An 11975-nucleotide genomic window follows, 5' to 3' on the forward strand; every position below is an offset into this window, starting at 1 on the left:
CAGCGCCAAATGCACTTAACTGTGAATGACTTCCACCGAAATTAAAGATAATAGGTTTAATGCGAGCAGTATGATCCTGATATTAATTATAATAACAATCCTTAATACCTGAGCACTTACTATTAACACACTGAATGTTTATATACATCAATAGCTCCTTTAGTCCTAAGCTAAAGATAGTATTTCATTAATTCTAAGAAGCATATTCTATTCATATCCCGGATACTGGGATGACTCTTTGAGTAGGGAAAATGGTCTCCCAGAGCTGCCTATGTCCTAATTCCTGGAACCTGTGACTATATTATATTACATGGCAAAAGAGACCGCACAGCTATAATTAAGGTTACAAACCTTAATATGGGGAGGGGGTACAGTCTGGATTATCCAAGTAGACCCAAATGAATCAAATGATCCCTTAAAAACAGAACTTTCTCTGGCTGGAAGCAAAGACAGCAGAAGGAGACCTTAAAGAGATTTCAGGCATGAGAAGGACTTGTTGTTGGTTCTGAGATGTAGGGTCCAAGTACAAGGACCAGAGAGAGGTCTCTAAGAGCTGAGGGTGGCCCCCAGCAGACAACCAGGAACAAGGCTGGGACCTTAGCCTGACAACTGCCAGGAACTGGAGTCTACCAACAACCTCAATGATCTTACGAATGGATCCTTCCCAGAGCCCCCACTAAGATGTAGGACTTGTAAAGCCCAGAGCAACCAACCAAACCCATGCAACTTTTGATCTACAGAACTGTGAGGTAATACGCATGTGCTGTTTTAAGCTGTTAAATTTGTAGTACTCTATTATTGACAGCCATAGAAAACTAATAAAGTCTTAAGGCTGATGAGGGTTGCCGTGGGTTAGAGTTGAATCAACAGCAATATTTTTCTTATTGGCACACAGAATAATGGCATGTCCCATAACTGATGGCCTCTTGAATTTGTTGTTATTATCTCTATGTTGCAAATAGGCAAACAGAGACTCTAAGAAGTCAGGTGACTTGTCCAGATGATTCAAACCACAAGCCTGAGCCCTAAACCATCACGCATACTATCAGAGAGCACCTGATGGTGAAAATCCTGCTGAAAGACCAGGCCAGGAATAGCTAACATGACATGCCCCCCATGCCAGGCCCACGTCTGACAGGCATCCCTATCGCATGCGGGTGACTGCCAAGACCCAGCCAGGTCCAGAAGTTACCTACCCTCCAGCATTTATTCACCTACCGTGGATGGAGCACCTCAAGGTACTAGGCAACCTTCTAGGTACTGGGGACAGAACAGCAGACCAAGAGCCTGTCTATGAGCTGATACTGCAGTGGGGGAAGCCAACACTATAGCAACAGAAAGAAGTAGTAAAAGGAGAACTAAAAAGCATCCAGAGAACTGAAAAGCCTCCTTCATAAATTAGGATCATCGACACATTCAGACAGTGGAAAGGGGTCACTGGGCCCTGGAACATCAGGTCCTCCTTTCTGAGCTTTGATGGGCCTCTACTACATGTGCAAGCTCCAGGAAGGACAGTTTGTCGCTGATGTGGGGTTGGTTTAGCTTTTCTTTTCTTTTTTTTTTCTTCTTCTTCTTCTTTTTTTTTTTTTTTTTTTTTTGATAGAGCTATAGGCTAACTTTATACAGGACTGCCTCATATGAATTTCTAAAAGCAAACCAAAAAAACCAGTCATCTTTTTTGCTAAACCACAATTTCTCTCTCTTTTGACGGATTTCATTTTTAAAAAGATGAAAATTATTTTTATGTGAACCTATCCTTCCCAGAGCTGACAGAAAGAGCCTGTCAAGAAGAAAGACGATTCTGGGCAACTCCAGTCCCACACCTCTTGTTGAATCCTGAACCCCGACTGGTCTACTCACATTGCACTTTTTCTTTCCTCTCTTTCACTCTGGCCACAGAATAGAACAGCTCCCTGATGCTGAAGTCAAACGGAGAACAGGAGCCCAATTCAGTGGGTAAACAAACAAACAAAAAATGCAGCACGTAGAGCCTTTCAGGAGATACACATCAACAGAAACCTCTAGATTTCCTAAAAGATCTCGCAGGAAATGCCACTGGAATTTATACGTTCTCAATCTCTTCTCTTGTTTTTGTTTGAGAGGGAGAAATTCTAGACTAGAAGATCATCCTCATTATGGTTTTGGAGAAGCCCCAGTTTAATAATACCATTAGCCCAAAACTATTTATAAATCAGACATTAGCAACTGGCATAAAACCCTACTTTCCACTTCTCTCAATTTTGCACTAACAATTTGGCAGCCCCCTCTACCCTGAGGCCCAAAAGAGCCACCGCATTCTTATGTCTGTATTTAAGAGATTCTGACAGCAATGTAGGCAAAAGGCTTGTTTCCAGAGGAAAGGTCAATAAATGCCCACAGAAGGATGGACAGGCTCAGAGAGCACACACGGAGAAAGGCACGAATGGCCCCAAACCTCCACTTCACTCATTGTTTGAAGAACTTAAACAACTCCACGTTACTGTTTCTCCCCAACCAGATTAGCAAAAATAGAAAGAGCTGACACACTTCTTGCTGGTGGGGCTGTGGGGGATAAAGCCATCCAGTGCATTTGCCAGTAAGAAGGCAAAACGAGTCAACCCTTCTTTGATTCGGCAGTCTCACTTCTGGGTATCGGTCCTGTAGGTACAGCTGCACAAAGGCAAAAGGACCTATTACACCTTTGTTTGTTGCAGCCCTGTTTGTAACAGCAAAAGACTGGCAACAATCCGGAAGTCTGGCAAAGGGGATTGGTTGAATAAACTATGGTGCACCCACGGAGTGACAAAATAATGTACAGCTGGAGACAGAGATCTCCGTGTGCTGATGGAGATCTCCAGGACCTACTACTACTACTACACACACCCACACGCGGGCGCGCGCGCACACACATATATTATTTGCTACATTTACCAGTTGCACCCTGTAGAGTGTGGGAAAGACTTAGATGGGGAAGGGGTGGAGCAAGGTTTCTCTGGGTTTACCTTTACATATGATGAGGGCTTGGGGGACCACATAATATAAATACAGGACCTATTAAAAAAATGAAGAGGGGCGCCTGGCTGGCTCGGTCAGTAGAGCATGTGACTCCTGATCTCACAATCATGGGCTCAAGCTCCACACTGGGTGTAAAGCTCACTGAACAAAACAAAACTGAAGAGGTTGTACAGCCATTTTTCACGGGAGTATGAAGAAGAGGACAGGACCAGCCTGGAAGTCGCCCGTCTAAGGAGGGGTTCGGCTCAGAAGGGGTCTGGGAGATCTGCACAGAGGCGGGTGAGTTCTCACAGAGACATCCATGAATGTGCGAAACCTCAGTCCAGAGCTCAGGTGAGCCCAGTGAGGCTGGAGAGCTCGATCTCTGCCCGGTTCTACATCACCTGCTGGGCAGGGTGCAGGGCATCCCTGAGGCCCCTGACTTTTACTGCAGCCAGAAGAAAGTCAGAGACCTGCAGGCAAATGGGAGGCAAAGACAGAAACGCTAAGATTACCTCCCAGGCAACATGCCAGGGGCATTTATTTGCTTTCTCAATTTGGACAGGAATGGCTGAAGCATGCTGCTCATCAGATATTTATGTAAAAAAAAAAAAAAAAAAAAAAAGAGGGCAAAGCATGTACCAGGATATTCCACTTAATTCAACAGAGAGATAGTCCTGAAAAGTTGAGCTTCCTGGCATTTTGTAAAATCAAACCATAAGTATAAATGCAATAGGTGAATCTGCTATTTCAAGAAATTCAGTAGGGAATCCTGCTATTTCTGCTTTGGGAATCTGAGTTTGCCTGAAGAAAGCTGCACTTAACCAAGATAAAATGCAACAGGCATTTAGGTTTCTGTACCTGTGAGCTTTCCTTGCCCCGTATGTTCTGCCATCCCTGCATGAAGGTGCGGAGGGCCAAAGTCCTAAGTACAAACCAGCGCCCCTATCCTCAGAACCCCTGTCTTAGCAGTTTGATCAATCCAACGTGACTGGTCCTACCTGCTGTGTGATTGCCTCTCCACAGAGCCGCCAGGAAGAGGAAGTTAATTCTGAGAGTAGGCTTTCTAAAAGATCAACTCAAAAGAGAAAGTATGCAAGAAGTGCCAGCTGGCACTGAGGGGGCACAGACAAACTCCCTTTCTTAGTTTTTGGTAGCTTTAGCAATAAGGCTCTCCTCCTCTTACCATAGCTAGAAAAATCATTCCGTATGAGAAGTAGTTGCTCACAGGGCAGTTCCAAAGGCTCCTGTAGCCACTGCTCAGCCCCGTCCCAGAGGAAGGGCCCAGGCTGGTCAATAAACCACACAAATCCCTTTGCACATTCCCAGGAGTCACCAATGTATTCATCAGACCAAAAAAGGGGTGCAGGGACCCCAGCATGTATCAGGCAACACTGAGCATGTTGCCGGTGTTCGACTAACAGTAAACAATGTCAACAGCCCCAAAGCACTGGTCTTTACCTGCCTTTTAGGAAATGACAAATGGAAGAGGAAGAAACCCATCCCAGGGCATGTGTGCCCCTGAACGTGCATTTCCTAGTACATACAATCAATTTTACTGATTCGATTAAAAAACAAAGAACACTGGCCCAGGCACTTCACGGACACACACTACAGAGAGTGATTTTATTGCTTCATTCCCCTGGCACTTATTAAACGCCTACTATGTGCCAGACTCTGCCGGCTCATGGCAGCTTGAGTTTATTGTGGTTGAAGAGGCCTGTGAGAAGCAGAATTATGCCAGCCACGTTGTGCCCTTGTGTGAGTTAGAAGAAAGCAACCCCTCCAAGTGCACCTAGCCTTGCGGACTCAATGGCATCAGAAAGAAGTCCTCCCTCCTGGAAGAGTCAGTTCTAGCCTAGGGCATGGGGTTTTGGAGCAGATCTGAGCCCCTACTTGTTTCTTTGGCCAGGCACTCTTGTGCAGTGAACAACCTGTACAAGAGTTCAAGGCAGCCCTGTCAAGAACTCACAATTCAATCCTTCTGCTACTTGGCCAGGCATCCGACTCTCCCCTGACAACTTGTCTGAACAGCCAATCATGACATGATACACCCGAAACCCCGTGGTCTCACGTGCAGGCCACGCTCTAATAATTCAAAAGGTTTCAGTAGACTGGGTACAGGACAGGGATCAAGTCGGCTGGCTTCAACACTTTCCAATTTGCCTGAGATTCAGGTTGAATAAACCCAGTGTGATGGTTTTACAGCAACAAAGTCCTCACTGAGCCTCAATAAAATCCAAGCAGCTTTTGGATTTCGATTCCTCTTTCCGTCCTTAGATTTATTTAGCCCAAGTTGATAGATAAATTGTGTTGCTCCTCTGTAATAATTTTTTCTGTGAAAAGCAGACAAAAATTGAGGTCAGCACAAGCTTGGGGTCTTAGTCAAAGGGTCCTGGTGAGAGCTAGGGTTTAAGGTTCAGTGCTCTGGGACATTTTGGCCCATAGTATCTGCAGCTCAATAAAAGCCTGATTATTCTCTATCGGTAAAGTTAAGATTCCATCCCCAAGGGGTTTGTGCGGTTTGCACACAGCCATTCAGGATGAACTCCCTGTACAGAGATGCAAGTACAGAGGTAATGGTTGATTCATAGCCCACACCAGTGAACATTTATAAGGATGACACCCAAGTTAAACCAGAACCTACATGACTCTCTTTGGTCAACCAAAGGGGGTCCCGTGTCAGTTACATGACATGGACTGCAAGGAGAATGATCACCTATTCTGTAAGAAAGCCAAGTCTCTGCTAATAATCAACGAATGTGAAAAACTACAAAAGATTCTTAGCAACTGGTTCACAAGCAGACCTAAAAGAAATTCTTCTTTTAGCTACTAATTCTCCAGCAGAATTGAAAGTATTAAAAGTCTTAACCCATCTGCAACACACTGGTTTTTATTATACAGTAAGCTTCTGAAATGCAGACCCATTAAAAGAAGACAGAAACTCTTCTTGTCAGAGGATAGCAACCAGACGCTCACACTAAGCACTTTTACGGTACCCCATAAAGTCTGACATGATAAACCCAACATTTAAGTGACACTAGAAATGATTTTTAAGACTAGGCAATAAATGGAAAAATCCAGCTACAAGTAACCTTCAGTCAAATCACTCCACTCTACCCTAGATCCAAGTCACTTGCTCACTGCTGTTCCTGAGAGAGGCACAGTGGGGAGGGCAGGACCGGTTGGTATTAGGCAGTTCTAGAACAGCACACAGCAGGCCAGTTCCCTCCTCTGTATTCTCAAGGCCTCTCTGGGAGAGGCCGACTTCACAGATCACTTCATGCCTGCTGGGTCTCTGAGGCAATCCTGGAAGCTTTGACTTCTCTGATTGAAGAGGGCTAAGCCTGATGGAGAGGCAGTGATAATTCTCCTCAGGTCAGGGTCAGCACACCCCTCAAGAGTCCTCTACCCATCTTTCTCTTAATTTGATCTACAGTTTCTAAATGGAACCGCCACTCCCTTCCCCCCCAGCCCCTTTCGTGGGATACACCTCCAGGCCAGCTTCAGCAGAGCCTGCACAGTCCACAGGACGTGGAGTCGGAATCACGCTGGGTCCAGTTCTGGTCTTGCCCCTGAGGGCCCCCTACCTCCAACTTCCTCATCTGGACTGTTGTGAGGACTGAGTGAGATTATAAATGTGAAGGGCTTATATTGGGGCCCAGGACAGGGAACAGCTCAATACATAGAAGCACATACTTGCACTAGAAGTACTTTTTTTTAACCTGTCAAACTTTCCTGTTAAACTGAGTGCACTGATGTCTTCCTCGGGACTGTGGAGGAGGACCTGACAGCTGAAGGGGGTGTGTGCACGCAGCTTGTCAATGCAGGATCTAGACCTGAGAAGTGACCATTTCCATAAAGTCAAGCTTGGTAGATGTGGTCCGTATGCAAAGCTTAATTCCAGACATTTCTTAAGATGAACCTCCAGAGGCCTCTGGGTGGCTCAGTCGGTTAAGTGGCCTGCCCACTCTGGATTTCCAGCTCAGGTTCTGGGATCCAGGACCGGCCCTGCGTTGGGCTCTGCACTCAGCAGGGAGTAGCTTCAGGATTTTCTTTCCCTCTGTCCCTCCCACCCCCCATTCTCTTCTCTCTCTCCAGTAAATCAATCTTTAAGAAAAAAAAAAAAAGATAAACCTACAAACTTCTGAAAGGGCCTCTCTTTTACTGCTAAACATTTCTCACTACGAAGGTTTTGACATTTAAGGACCTTCAACTGCTATGCCATCCAGTATTTTTTTCTAAAACAAAATCCTGCTATCTGTAGCTAATAAGCCAGAGTTTTTACTGAGTAACTGTTACACAAGGAGACTATATATATATATATATTTTTTTTTTTTTCATTCACTGGGGAAACTGGATACAAAAAAGGGAAAGCCCCAGAATCCCACCATCCAGTGGTCTGTATTTTCTTCTAGAATTTCCTTCATCTGCATAAATTTTTTTGACCTAGCTATAATTGTTAATAATGCACTGTAACTGTGCACACTGCCCTCCCCTATGTAACCTACCATAACACAGAACTTCATGGATTAGTGTTTTATTTTTTAAGTTTCTAATGAAAAAGAAAAATGGGATTGAGATCTAGAATTAATTTGTTGAACAAATTAATGTAGCAATCCATTTCACATTTAAGAAATGCAATGATAATTGTCTAGTTATGTTCTCTTACTTTGTAAGCATTGTCTGGCAGGACTTTTTAAATTACTGAACTTTTTGAGATTTAGGGGAAACATTAAAATTTCCTATAGTTGTCTTCCTTGTTACAAAAGTAATGCATGCTCATTATATAACATTTAGAAAGAGAAAAATCTCAGGAAGGAATAATTTAACATTAATATTTAATGAACAGAGACCATGTGCCAGTCACTGTTCTAAATGCTTTAGGTAGATTAACTCATTTATCCCTCACAATACCTTGTGGAAGCAGAAAGATATGAAGCAACTTGCCCACACTTTCACACACCTAGAAGCATAAGACAGGAATCCAGCACTATGCTGTGATGTTCTAGGAGTGAAAAGATTCGGTAATTTATTCAATCAAGTCCTTCACTGCTTCAGCATATAATGTCATAGGCAAGAAATAATTCATAATAACACGGTACCCTTTACAATTATTTAAAAAACAATTATATTTTTTAAAAAACACTGTACCCTTTACAATTTTTAAATAAAGTGCCATTTCTGTATCTCTCTGGGGCAATCAGTAAAACAGGAAGTCATGCATTAAAGGAACTACCATTCCAATCAGTCCAATCACAGGTACCTGATATGCATTAAGGAAGAAACAACAGGTGCTTAAAAGAATTAGGCTTAAAGAGAGAAGCATTTTTTAAATTTTGCAGTTGATTCAGTAATGTCATGAAGAGAGTCCTTGAATCAGCTAAACACTCATTCTCACAAAAGTTTACAACTAGTCACAACACTTTAATAAAATGTTTACAAAATGCTCCCAATCAGTCCTAAATGTTTCTGATGGCTTATCTGTTGGCATTGAACATCAGTACATGGAAAATAAATGGAAACCCTTGGGTCACATTTTTTCATACTTTAATTAAAAATCATACTTAGTTAAAGATAAATATGTCTGTTCCTGGTTTAATTTCCTACCCAGGCTAATAAACACAACTTTTAAAAATATAAACTCTCTTTAAATTTAAAATATGATCAATGAAATGTTTCTGACTGCCTGGCTCTAAAAATACTATAATTTCAGCACTAAAAGCATATTAAAGCGATTGATCCATCAATCATAATTATTCATACCACTGTGGTAGAAACATGGCACACATGTTTAGATAGATAGGTAGATAGCTCTACCTATAGGATCAGGTGTCTTCTTTGGAATTTAAAATAGCTCTATCTAGCGTTTCCAGAAGGCTTAAACTGCTATCTTGTAATTTATCCAATAGCCTGCTGCTAGCTTAAGCTAGAGAAGTAAAATATCTAATCATGTTGAACATTAATTGTGTGTTAAGTGCCGTCAAAGTGCTTTACAAAGATTGTTTCACATATTCTCATAATAATCCTTGAGACAGGAGACCACTATCATCCACATTTTACCAATCAGGCTGAAAAGATTAAATAACTAATACTCCCATCCAGGTCTATCCACATCCAAACTCATACTTCAAACCACTGTTAAAATGGCTTCTCTTCCAAATCAGGCCTCAGAAAAATCTGACTTCCACAACTTACCTCCCTAAATTAAGCTTAAACTGACATACAAAACTTAAAACAAAAAACACCCTATACAAATCTGACCATTTATCCCACAATGAACAATGTGATTCTACATCTGAAGTTTTTAATTTCTTGTCTCAGAGAGGTTTACAACAGAAAAAAAAAATTAATCTGGCATTAGGGAACCACTTCCTCAAGTGTTTTGGCTATGAAGCTCTCTGGTATCACAACTTGACAACCACCCATGTCCTTCAACAAGGGAGGACAAGAAGCAGCCCAACACCACCAATCTCACTGTTAGAGAGCTGATCTTTCGAATGAGACTGGAGCTTGCTATACAGAAAGACTTAAGGTATTATCTTACTCTCTTGTGAAACAGTTTCGCATTTTTACGTATTTCTACACAAATTCAAATGCTGTCAGGGATCAAGGCCTAGTGAATGACCTGGGTTAAACACAGTAAAAATACGACCACATTTTTATAAGTTCTAAATACGTAGTGGTTAGACTGCTCATTATTTTTTGGACTTAAACTAGGGCTTTATGGTGCTAGTTAACCGTTAGGGAAGCAAAGGGACGAAACATTTGATCCCAGAGTCCTTTTATCACTGAAGAGTCTGTAAAATGTTTGATTACTTTTAAAAATTACGTGTGTGAATCATGTTTGTTTATTGAAAAAAGGGTTTTGTTAATACATACAATTTAGCCTTAAAAAAAAAAATAGCTGTTCACTTGAATGAGATTGTTTTGGCAATAGTAAAACCCAACCCCATCATTCTTGCGTTGCCTGCCTTCCTGGTTCTCCTAGGTGAGGGCCGCCATCCTGCCATGATTTACAGGGAGAGCTGAGAAGCACCAGCAATGGTGCAGTGTGGTGACTACCACTTTAAAAACAAAGCCGAACTCCGCTTTTAAAGCAGCGAACACACAGACACAGACCCTGACTCTGACAACACCCAAAAGATTCATTATAGACAGTCCATTCAGACGAAGCTACAACAGCCCCAGGAAATATAAACAGTGTCCGCAAAGACAGCAGGGGAGGAAAGGAAGTAACTGATGGGAAGGAAGCTAATCATGTGAAGTTTGTCCAACTCCACAAGGTCTAATAAATTCCCGGTTTGTTTCCACTAAGAGCAGCCATTAAACGTGCCCCGACACGTGGGCGCAGGGGACCTCCCTTCTCTCCGGTTTTTGCCCATTTCCTTCTCTATAACCTTGTTTGTATACAACCACGCCCGGTCAAGGGTGACTACGAGATAAAAGGCCTCACCAGTTTCTTCTCTTGGATTCCCGGCTGTCCAAAGTTTAACTCCACGGCGGTGATTTAACGAGTTCTTCTGTGCAAGTTATGAATGGCTTAAGTTTACAAGACACAAACATAAGGCGAGGGACAAGTGTCAGACGCCTTTCGTGGCAGTGTTTTAAAGTGTTTTCAAATTAGTTTTAATTGATCTGCCTTGGCTAAAATTAAGGGGGGGAAGGGGGGGAAGTCACCCTGATCCATGTAATAAGGGTCCCGACAATGCTTTAAAAAAAAAAAATTCAAGCAAGACTCTCGTCTGAGTCTCGACCTCCCCATACCACCTGCAAATACAGTCTCGAGCCCATTCACTGCTGGGGGTCCCTCGCGGGACGTGTGACCTGGGCTCTCCTCTTTGACCCGCTACTTCCCCGCCAGACCCAGCAGCGAGCGGGTTCCAGGGCTGCTCGCCCGCCCGCTAGTCCCAAGAAAGAGCGGAAGAAAGTAGGGAAGAGGGGCGTGGCGCCCCGGTCGCCCCCGATGCCTGCCCGCCTCCAGAGCCTGGCATCATCGCAAGGAAGGGCTGGGCACACCGGAGCCTCCCAACCCCAAACGGGCGCGGGGCGCAGGGCCGCGGGCGAGCTACTAGACCTTTCCTGCCGCTCCCGCCCCCATCCCAGCGCCCGCGCCCCCAGCCCTAGCCCCACAGGGCCCTCGCTTTCCCCGGCCGCCGCCCGTCGAGGGCGAGCGAGCTGTCCGCCTCCAGGTCTCGGAGTCCCTCGCCCTCCCTCCCCCATCCCCTTCTCCGGCGCCCAGTGCCCCGACCAGTCCCCGCCCTCCGGGACACTCTTCCCTCCCTCCTTCCTTCCTTCCTCCCTCCATCTCGCTTCCTAACACCGGGAACTCGGAGGCGGCCCCCGAACTGGCCGGCCGACGCCCCGCGCTGCGTCCCTGTGCCCGCAGGGAGCAGACTCGCCACCTGCGCTCGCCGCTCGTGCCCACTCGCCTGCCGGGGCGCTCCCCTCGCCGCCGCCGCCGGGGACTCGGTCTCTAAGGGCTCCTGGAGACAGCTCCGACCTCTCCTCCGCCTCCCGCTCCTCCCGGCGCCGGCTCCGCCTCGCTCGGGGTAGGCGGGGCGGACAGCCCGACGGGCGGGGCGGCAGCGGCCCGTACTCCTTCCTCCGGCCCTGGCCCTCCCACCCGCCCAGGCACCCGGGCAGTTCTGGGCTTAGGCCGCCGAATCCGTGTCGTGTCCCGCCTGCCAAAGGGGAGAGGTCGGGAGCTGTAGAGCTCCACAAACGTCTGACCGCCTTGGCCGTCCCCATTTTCCCTTCCCCAAACCCATGGACGCCCTGGAGTTCAAGAACGCTGGGGCCCCCCACTTCACAGGACCCTCCACCCGGCAGCTCTGACTCCTCCAAAGCTTCCTTCGCGTGCGAACGCCTCGCTAACCCCTATGCCACCCGTCCCCTGGGCCGCGAGTGTGAGCGCTGCCAACCCCCTACACAAAAATTAGGCTCTGCTCCAGGAATTTCTTAAGAAAACAGTCACAGTAAAATTTAAAGGGCCCTGGGGC

At 45.4% G+C, this 11975-nt stretch overlaps 1 protein-coding gene across 1 annotated transcript in view; it reads right to left on the bottom strand.

The window, feature by feature from the left end:
* The window catches only part of LOC111142967 (G protein subunit gamma 12), a 130451-nt gene extending 118937 nt beyond the window's left edge, over positions 1 to 11514 (bottom strand). Inside the window, exon 1 of the mRNA XM_022496324.1 lies at positions 11406 to 11514. The gene's annotated coding sequence lies outside the window, so the exon portion shown is untranslated. The remainder of the gene's footprint in view (positions 1 to 11405) is intronic.
* Positions 11515 to 11975: the final 461 nt, after the last annotated feature.

The sequence above is a fragment of the Enhydra lutris genome, unplaced genomic scaffold (assembly GCF_002288905.1).
Source record: "Enhydra lutris kenyoni isolate GAN:26980312 unplaced genomic scaffold, ASM228890v2 scaffoldscaffold9, whole genome shotgun sequence".
Taxonomy (NCBI): Eukaryota; Metazoa; Chordata; class Mammalia; order Carnivora; family Mustelidae; genus Enhydra; species Enhydra lutris.